The sequence below is a fragment of the Panthera uncia genome, chromosome B4 (genome assembly GCF_023721935.1).
Source record: "Panthera uncia isolate 11264 chromosome B4, Puncia_PCG_1.0, whole genome shotgun sequence".
In the NCBI taxonomy this organism is placed as follows: domain Eukaryota; kingdom Metazoa; phylum Chordata; class Mammalia; order Carnivora; family Felidae; genus Panthera; species Panthera uncia.
The window spans coordinates 86,934,884-86,944,387 of record NC_064809.1 but is presented as its reverse complement, the minus strand read 5'-3'; the positions used below and the strand labels follow the sequence as shown (position 1 = coordinate 86,944,387).

General features: G+C 39.7%; 1 protein-coding gene across 2 annotated transcripts in view; it reads right to left on the bottom strand.

The window, feature by feature from the left end:
- The window catches only part of SRGAP1 (SLIT-ROBO Rho GTPase activating protein 1), a 284,958-nt gene that overhangs the window by 219,957 nt on the left and 55,497 nt on the right, over nucleotides 1-9,504 (bottom strand). The window lies entirely within an intron of this gene.

The following is a 9,504-nucleotide window of genomic DNA, read 5'->3' as shown; positions in this document are numbered from 1 at the left end:
AAAAAAAAAAAAAAAAAAAAAAAAAAAAAAAAAAAAAAAAAAAAAACCCAAAAAACACCAAAATGTCCATCAACTTACGGATGGATAAACAGTACTGGTACAGCCGTACAATGGGATCTTAGTCATAAAAAGGACAGAGGTACTGATGCATGCTACGACACAGATGAGCCCTGAAAACACATGCTCAGTGAATGAAGCCAGTCACTTTATAGGATTCCATTGATAGGAAACATCCAGAATAGACTAATCCACAGGAACAGATAGATTAGTGACTGCCTGGAGATGGGGTGGGGTTAGGATAGCTAATAAGAATTTTCTTTTTTGGGGTGTGGAGAATGTTCTGAGTTTAGATTGTGGCACACTCTGAATATACTAAAAACCACTGAACCACTTTAAATGTGTGAATTTCATGGAATGTGAAATGTATCTCAATAAAGCTGTAAAAACAGGGAGCTATGATGCAGTTGGATAATCAAACTTGCTTAAGCAGAAAACCTTTTCAAAATAGAGAAGATGTGTTAACGGGAAGGTGCTACCAGAAAATGAGAGAAATAAAGTGTGAGACTTTGATGTTTCCTCAAGGGGGTGGGGGGGGGGGGGTCGGGGAGGCTTGTGACCACTCCATGCCCAACCTCCCAGGAATATGATTTTGAACAGTCATACAAGGACTAAAGGCATTTGGAGTGGAGTTCCTTGAATGTTAACACCTTAGAGACCCTGTCTTTGGATTCTTACAACTTGGTTCCCCAGAACTACCCCAGATTCTGGTTGTTCAATTCTCCTTCAATTCTGTCTCCCATAATTAGAGTTCTATAATTTCAGTAAGTTCTGTCTTCCTTGCTTCGATTACCCAGAGTCAGTTTCTGCTAGGAAAAAGATGGATTATTTTTGAATATTTAGGGAAGGCCACTGGATATGTACAAGCATCATGAGATTTACTGAGGCAAGGTGTGAGACTTAAACTAATTTCCTCTGAAGAATTTCTGACACAGATCATTCCTTTAGGAATTCACCTAGTGATGCTGATAGGTTACTGTAACAAATTGTTGTTCTGACTTCACTAGGCAGAGACCCAAGAGATTCTTTTCAGTGACCTAGTGTTCCCTATGCTTTTAAGGAAACCAGATAGATATATAAATACTGTTACATCTAACACTTTTTTTGTTTCAAATGTAATGTGTTAACACTTTAAAAAAGGTAAACCCAATCACTAGGATACCGCTGACAAATCTTACATACCTGAACAGTGTTTTCTCAAATTTGAATAGATGATTTTTTTTAATATGAAAAGGTCCTGGAAAAATCGAAAAACCTCAAATTGAGAAAACTTGTATCACCATTTTAGCTTCATAATGGTTATTAACATCCATCTGATTACAAAAGCCAAAGTCAGTGTGACTGCAAACAATTCAACATCCATCAACAGGTGAATGGACAAACAAAATGTCAGGTCCAAACAATGGAACACTCATCAGCAATGAAGTGAAATGAACTACTGACCTGCTACAACCTGATAAACCTCAAACATCATGTAAGTAAGTAAAGAGACCAGATCCAAAAGATCACAGAGTGCTTGATTCCATTTATGTGAAATGTCGAAAAAGGGCAACTTTATAGGGCCAGCCTGCAGATCAGTGGGTACTTGGAACGGCCAGCTAGACCAAGGGTGAACAAAATAAAAACAGGAGGGATTTCTTTTGGTGGGGGGGTAATGGAAAGGTTTTCAATCTAGACTGAACCTCCACGTTAGCCTGGGAAGAGCCAAACCACAAACCGTAGACTGCCGTGTGATGGCTGCACAACTCTATAAATTTACTGAAATCACTGAAATGTACATGTAACAACAGGTGAATTATACGGTATGTGAATTATAGTTGAATAAAGTTTTTTTTTTTTTTTGGAGGGGGGAGTAAACGCAAGGCAACATTATGTTGAGAGATCATAATCCAAAATACACCCCTTTGGGAGCACAGAGAAAACTTTTAAAGCATTTAAATACAAATTTACAGAGAATTCAGGGACCTCTGAGAATGCCGTCATAGACCCCGACATAGCTAAGAAAAACTGCCTCAAAGGTGTACAATAGTCTTGGCAAAGTTTTCTGGGGACCTAAACATTTTTACCCTCTTTTGCATGTGCACAAAAAAGACAAAATAAACAAATCGGAAATGTTTTATACTCATTTTAAGGACAATCCTTCTAGAGGGACTTATACAAAGTCCTAGTCCTTTCTGTTATATTTTCATTTATCATCATATGCATTTATTAAAAACAAGACTGTAAAAATACATGTTTTCACAAATACCCTATAGTTCTATACCTTTGTATTTTTTTTTAAGCCTATCAACTGTAGGAACTCCCCAGTCTCTTCCAGTAAAACTCTGGAACCCCTCTCTAGGTTGTATTAAGTTTTGCTTATCATAAATAGCAAAACTGATTTTCCCAGTTTGTTCTTTTCCTTGTTTTATTTTGGTTTCTGTTTTGTTTTTTGTTTTTTTTTTTTCCTGTTGTAGAAATTACTAATTGTAACACAGTTGAATCTTTCAGTCTTCTTTCTAGGTTGTTTATCTTCTAGTTTCAAGGCTGCAAGTTATCATTCTTCCATTGGCCTGATTATAATCTTTTAAAACACAATGCACTGAGCACACTATCTCGATGACTCAGGCACATCTCCCAAACGCGAAGTATCTCATTTTGCTGTGTTACTGTGCCAACACAGCAAAAGAGCTTACTGAGGTATGTGGGAGTGTCTGTCACCCATTAAATGGCCCTAGGCTGCCAAGGCCAAAATCCTTCCTCTGTTGTCATCCTGTCTGCTGTCATTTCTCACATCTGTCTGTGGGTCTGTTTACAGCTAGCACTGTTTCTCCTTTCCATGTACTGATTCCATTGTTCTAGGATTAGGAAGCAGACTTAACTTGCTGGTTTAGAGGTGTATATAAATCAAAGCTGGGGTTTGAGGTTCTGAATACAGGTTTTAAATTCCCCAGTATGTAAACTGCAGGAGCCCCAGTACCTTCACTTGGCTTTTTCAAAAACATGCTGACGTGGGGCACCTGGGTGGCTCAGCCAGTTAAGCATCTGACTTCGGCTCAGGTCAAGATCTCGCAGTCTGGGAGTTCAAGCGCCGTGTCGGGCTCTGTGCTGACACCTCAGAGCCTGGGGCCTGCTTCAGATTCTGTGTCTCCCTCTCTTTCTGCCCCTCATTCACCCTCTGTCTCTCTCAAAAATAAATAAAACAGTTTTAAAAATTTTCAAAAACATGCTGGTGCTTTACCAAGATAACTGGAGCACCACATACTACCGCGCTGGGACTCCTCTGCTTGGCCGTCTCCAACCCAGCTCTTAAGGAACTCAAAAGCAGTGACAACTTAGTTGTCCGTTAACTTGGACGCAGGCAGCCCCTACCTCCTCCCCTGCCCAGACTTTGATAAATGAGAACATTTTCTTTTGTATTTGAACATAGCATGCTTCAGAGTTCTGACAACCCTTTAGCAAGAACCTAGCAATGCAGAATTGTCGCTTCAGGTAAAATCCACAACCATGGCCAAAAGCAGACGTCCAAAGATGTTTCAGGATTAGGAACTATAGCTATTTTCAAATTTTAATAATCTAATTAACTGAATTTAAAATACATAATACTACGTAAATTTCCCTGGAAGGATAGGAATGAAATTGGTGCTACTGTTTCCTTTGTGTGGAAGGAAGGTCAGACAGCAGAAGGGCAAGGGGGAACTTTTCATTCTACATTAACACTTTTTGGATATTGAATATATGACTCTATTCCTTTGACAAAAATAAATGGAAACTTTTTAACAACTGCATTATAGAAGTAAAGCCTACCAGGGCAAATTAGAAGCCAACTGATCAGGAAAGCGCCAAGCATAGTCCACTGTGGGCCAGGGAGAACAAAACCTACTTCTTAAATTATTTCACTTTCTACCCTCAACATCTAGGTTCTGTCTGATGGTCCCCAAGACTTTGTTTTGGCTCCTGCCATCATATCCACATTCCAACCCAAAGAAGAAAAGAGCACAATCCTTCTAAGGACATAACAACGAAGTTGCACAGATCATTTCTATTCACATCACAGTGGTCAAAACTTAGTCACATGGCCATACGTAACTGCAAGGGAACGTGGAAAATAGTCTTTAGAAGGCATAGGTCCAGCTAAAACTTGGGAGATTACTAAAGGAGAAAGTAGTACAGGTGTTGGGATACAAATAACTGTGGCAACTTCAGCCACAAATGAGTTAACACACAACTTAAGGGTAAGAGTTGCCTGTGGTGGGAGACAACAGAACACAACCCAGGGGCTTCAGGTACATTAATAACATTTCTTAAGTGATTACAACACAGGGTCTCATTTTTCACTGTTATTCCTTTAAGAGTGTATGTGTGTACATCACATTCATTATGTGTATTTCACAATTTAAAAACATCAAAGTTGTTGAGGCAGTGAATGGGCACATGGGGATTTATGCTATTCCCTCTACTTTTGAGAATGCTTGCAAACCTCTAGAACAAGAGTTTTATATGCACACTTTACACACATATACTTTTATCTTAATACCCTCTCAGACACAGAATACTTATTAAAAACCTACTTTGTAAAACGCACTGTCCTAAACAAGGTTACATGCCTCCATGCATTTGTTATATGGATGTCAAAGAAAGGACGATGCAATCTTTAAAATGCTGTCTAATAAGGAGATCACTATTAAAATAATACAGTCTATGATGGAGTGACAGAATGAGTACAGACAGAATCCAGAGAAAGGAGAAGTCAGTTTGGTTTAGGGGAAAATGAGGTTGCTATCCTTGGAAATGAGCAAATGTGACAAAAATAGTAAGTAGTTAATAAAAATAATAAACATGCAAACTAATTTTAAGCAATTAGATTTGTGCAAGCCTCTTCATGCAGCTGTCATTTTGTCTCCAAGTTAAGAATCCAGTTAAGTACAATCTGAGGAAGTGGAAAGAAAAATAAACTGCTGCTCTACTTGGACACATTAAAATCCACGTTGCTACTTTATAACCAAGTCTTGTCAATCACTTTAGGGAGGCCTTCTGGACAGGCGCCCCAGTCTCTCTGAAGGAGGCAGGGAGGCGAAATGATTGTGGACATCTGCAGTGAGGCTGCTCATGTTTGGATCTCCAGTCCACCCTCTGCAAGCTGTGGGATCATGCTACAGATGATGCTTCACCCTTCTGTGCCTCAGTTTCCTTCTCTATAATATTTGGATAATGACAGTATCTACTTACAAGAGATACTGTGAGGCTCATCCTGTTCTTGGAACAGTGTCTGGCACATAGTAAACACCCAATACATGTTTGTTGCTGCTGCTGTTACCCATGGCTCTTGAAATATGAGCTCATCAAGTGTCCCCTATAGTTCACCGGGGTAGGGGAGGTTATTTTGTACAAACTACAGACCTGAATTTTTGTAAAATATCCTGATGATTGTTACAAGACCACAAAGGCCAAACAAGGCAGCTTTGCAAGCTAAATCTAGTGAGCCACCAAAGCCCAACTTAAATTTTTACGGAGAACCATGTTAGGCAAGTTGCTGCAATAAGAGGTTATGAAAATAGAATTTTGGCAAGTTACAGGGCTCAAATGCTTCTAACTTACACAGCTGATTATTTCTCATATGGGTTACCTTCCTTGATGATTATCTGGTTAATTTTTAATCTCAGGCTCTCCTGTGTCACCCCTCCCATGCTCTAGTCCAGCTTTCTTCCTAAAGCAGCTGGAAATCGAAGCCATGGTTAGAAAGAGCTCCCACCAAAGCTCAGAGTTGGGGGGGGGGGGGTGTCTAAAAATGTACTGCGCACACCCGTGAGAAATGCTAAACTGTGTGATGCCAACTATGGATAGTCTAGGATTATGGAGAGCACACCGTGGGGCAAAACAAACAGAAAAAAATGGTGTTGTACATGGATGAAGCAAACTTTTGCTCCGCCTCAAAGCACAAGTACAATTCAGATAGTCAGAGAGGGAAAGGAAGAATCAACAGTGAAAGCAGAAAGATGGCGGAGCTCAGCACAGGCCATGACGAGACGAGACGAGACAAGATAACACAGCAAAAAGTCTTTGTTTTGGAGGACTGGGAAAAATAAACTTGCATGGCTAAACATGGGGCTAGACTATGGATGGCTTTTTCTTTAACGATTAATCCACTATTAGAATTATTAGTCCAAGGGTTCTCATTCTCTCACTGTAGAGAAGAAAGTAACACACCATATTAGGAATAGTGCTTTTGAAGAACTAGGAAGTTTCTCCAGCATAAGGACCTTATCTGCATTGGTCTATAAATTCTTAGCACCTAGGACAGGAACTGGCACACAGTTTAAGTGTTTAAAAAATGCCCGACAGCAGCGCCTGGATGGTTCAACTGGTTAACTTTTTTTTTTTTAATGTTTATTTAGTTCTGAGAGAGACAGAGTAGGAGTCGGGGGAAGGGCAGAGAGAGAGGGAGACACAGAATCTGAAACAAGCTCAGGTCAGAGCCTGACTTGGGGGCTCAAACTCAAGAGCTGTGAGATCAGTGACCTGAGCTGAAGTCAGGTGCTCAACCGACTGAGCCACCAAGGTGCCCCAAGGTTCTGGCTCTTGATTTTGGCTCAGGTCATGATCGCCTGGTTCTGTTGCTTCGGGAGATCCAGCCTCCATCAGGGTCCATGCTGACAGCACAGAGCCTGCTTGGGTTATTCATATTCATTCATTCATTCATTCTCTCTCATGCGCGCTGTCTGCCCCTCCACGCTCACACACGTGTACTTTCTCAAAATAAATAAAACTTTAAAAAATAAACAAAAATGCCTGACAAGGAAATGTCTGAACAATAGCCACATGGCAACAGACAAAACCAGCAGGTCATGACTGTCTAACAACAACAACAAAAAAAGTGCCTAAGTCTGATTGAGAGTTCACATTCTGTAAATATCAAACAGACGTGTTTCATTACCTCCATCACTTTCTCCTGTTATTTTTAAGCCTCCTCTTTAGCATGCATGGTTTTTTCTACATGATTTCTTTTTAAGCTTGATGGGGGCAGAATTCTAACTGTAATTTCTTCCTTGTAACTTTATTTTTAATTAGAAAACAAAACAAAACAAAACAAAACCCAAAGGCAAATGGAGATATGAGGCATTGCTTAGTTCACAACAACAGATGGAGAGCTGTTCTCATCACCATTTATTTACCAAAGGAGAGAGAATGGTCCACTGGAGGTAATGGGGAATTCCTTAGTTTATCTGGAAAATCACCTTGAACCATCATTTATTACATAGCTTTTCCCCCCCAAGCTTCCTCCCAACACCTCAATAAAACAATAAACAAGACTTGCTAAGAACTTCTACACCAGTTCTAGGAAGTCCTTTAACACTAATACCCCCTTGGTATGAAGTTGGGCACTTCATGTTTATCCTCAGTTATTTCTAAAGTCGGATGCATTGCAACAGATAGGTTGGGGGGGGTGGGGTTTAGAGCAAAGATAGTTTAAATGTAAAGAAACACTTCACAGCTACTTAGAATCTAACATACAGAATATAGATTAATAAAAAATCATGGGTATACACCAATAAATACACAACTTATAATATTTTCATTATGTAGCCAACCTGGCCCCATTTGAGAAAGTCAACTTGATCCCTAAAGAAGTTTTAAGGTATAGACCATTATATACTGTAGTAATTTTCATGTATTCATAGTAATTCAACTGGTTCTAAATAAACAGCAAAAACTACAGTAAGACTTAACCAATGACACGTGGTCAATAAATGAAATCCATATATTCAAGACTCTTCCAACTAAAGTGGCCCAATTTGAAGCAAAAAAGTCAAGTAGGTGTGGCTTCCTCAGCATTGCTTTTGCCAAAAGGTACACCTCAATTCAATCTTACTTGATACATTTGCCTCTTTTTTAAAACAGATTTTTTCATGTTAATTATTTTTGAGACACAGAGTACAAGTGGGGTAGGGGCAGAGAGACAAACAGAGGATCCCAAGTGGGCTCTATGCTGATAGACAGCCCGATGCGGGGCTCAAACTCATGAACCCTGAGGTCATGACCTGAGCGAAAGTCGGAAGCTTAGCCGACTGAGCCACCCAGGTACCCCAATACATTTTTTTCTTAAAAAAAAAAAAAAAAAGTTTTAGGTGTTGTCTGGGTGGCTCGGTGAGTTGGGCATCCAACTCGATTTTGGCTCAGGTCATGATCTCAGTTTGTGGGTTTGAACCCTGAACTGGGTTCCGTATGACAACGTGAAGCCTGCCTGGGATTACCTTGCTCTCTCCCCCTCTCTGTGCCCCTCCCCTGCTTGCACTCTTTCTCAAATTTTTAAAAATTTAAAACAAAGTTTTAAAGCACTATCTAACAATGGCAAATATAGGGGCAGGTGGCTCAGTCAGTTAAGCTGTCGGTGTCAGCTCAAGTCATGATCTCATGGTTTCAGGAGTTCAAACCCTGTGTCCGGTTCTGTGCTCACACTGCAAAGCCTGCTTAAGATTCTCTTTCACCTCTCTCTACCCCTCCCCCCACTGACACTGTTTTGGCCTCTCTAAAAATAAATAAACTTAAAACAAAATGGTAAATACGAAGATTCCAAAAAGATTAACTAAAATACCAACATACATTTATTAGCTTAAAACTATTGCTTTGAGTCTTAATTTACACATTATCACAAAGGATTCTCACCGAGTATTTTTTGGTATCTATTTCAGTTCTATAATATTTACGTAATGTGACATAAATCTTTTAAAAGTTTTAACATACCCTGCTTAAAACTCTGCAAAATCTAAATTTTAATTTGAGGAAATTTCCCATACTGGAACAGAGACTAAAGTGCCCAATGAGGTGTCCATTTATCTGGCAGAATTACATTTTAAAATTATCATAAAAGGATTACATGAGATGTTCAAGGAAAATGTTCCCATTCAAGATAACATTATGAGTATTTGGAATGAATACAGAATGAATATTCTTATAAATTAACAATGGGATGTACCGGGCTGACTGTATTAGATTCCGTAACTGCAAAACCAAGCTCTTCACTGCCATATTGGTCTCCACATTTCTGAATGAATTAAAAGGCTTCCAAACAAGCTTCCTTTCCAGCACAGGAAATCCTGTTGCCCCCCCACCCCACGAGTATGCGTCATGCTCACAGATTTTCATTTCTCAACCCTTTAAAGGCCAACATTAGCCGTATTTCACAGGAAGTTCTTCCTTAATTCCTCCAATAGTTTGTAGGATACACTTTGGTTAGACACAAGGTCAGCGTAAATTGAGCTCCACTTTCTTATCACAGAATAGCAGCTGCGAAGAGGATGAGACACCACCACCCCATGTACCCAAACCTTTCTTTTTCTCAGGCTCTGAAATATATTAAGCGGCAGGTGGGTGGGCCTTCTGTGCCTTCTTGTTCTTGGATTTCTATATTAATATCTAGAAATACCTTTGCAAATCATCAAGGGACAAAACTCTATTCCCCGCCCCCAA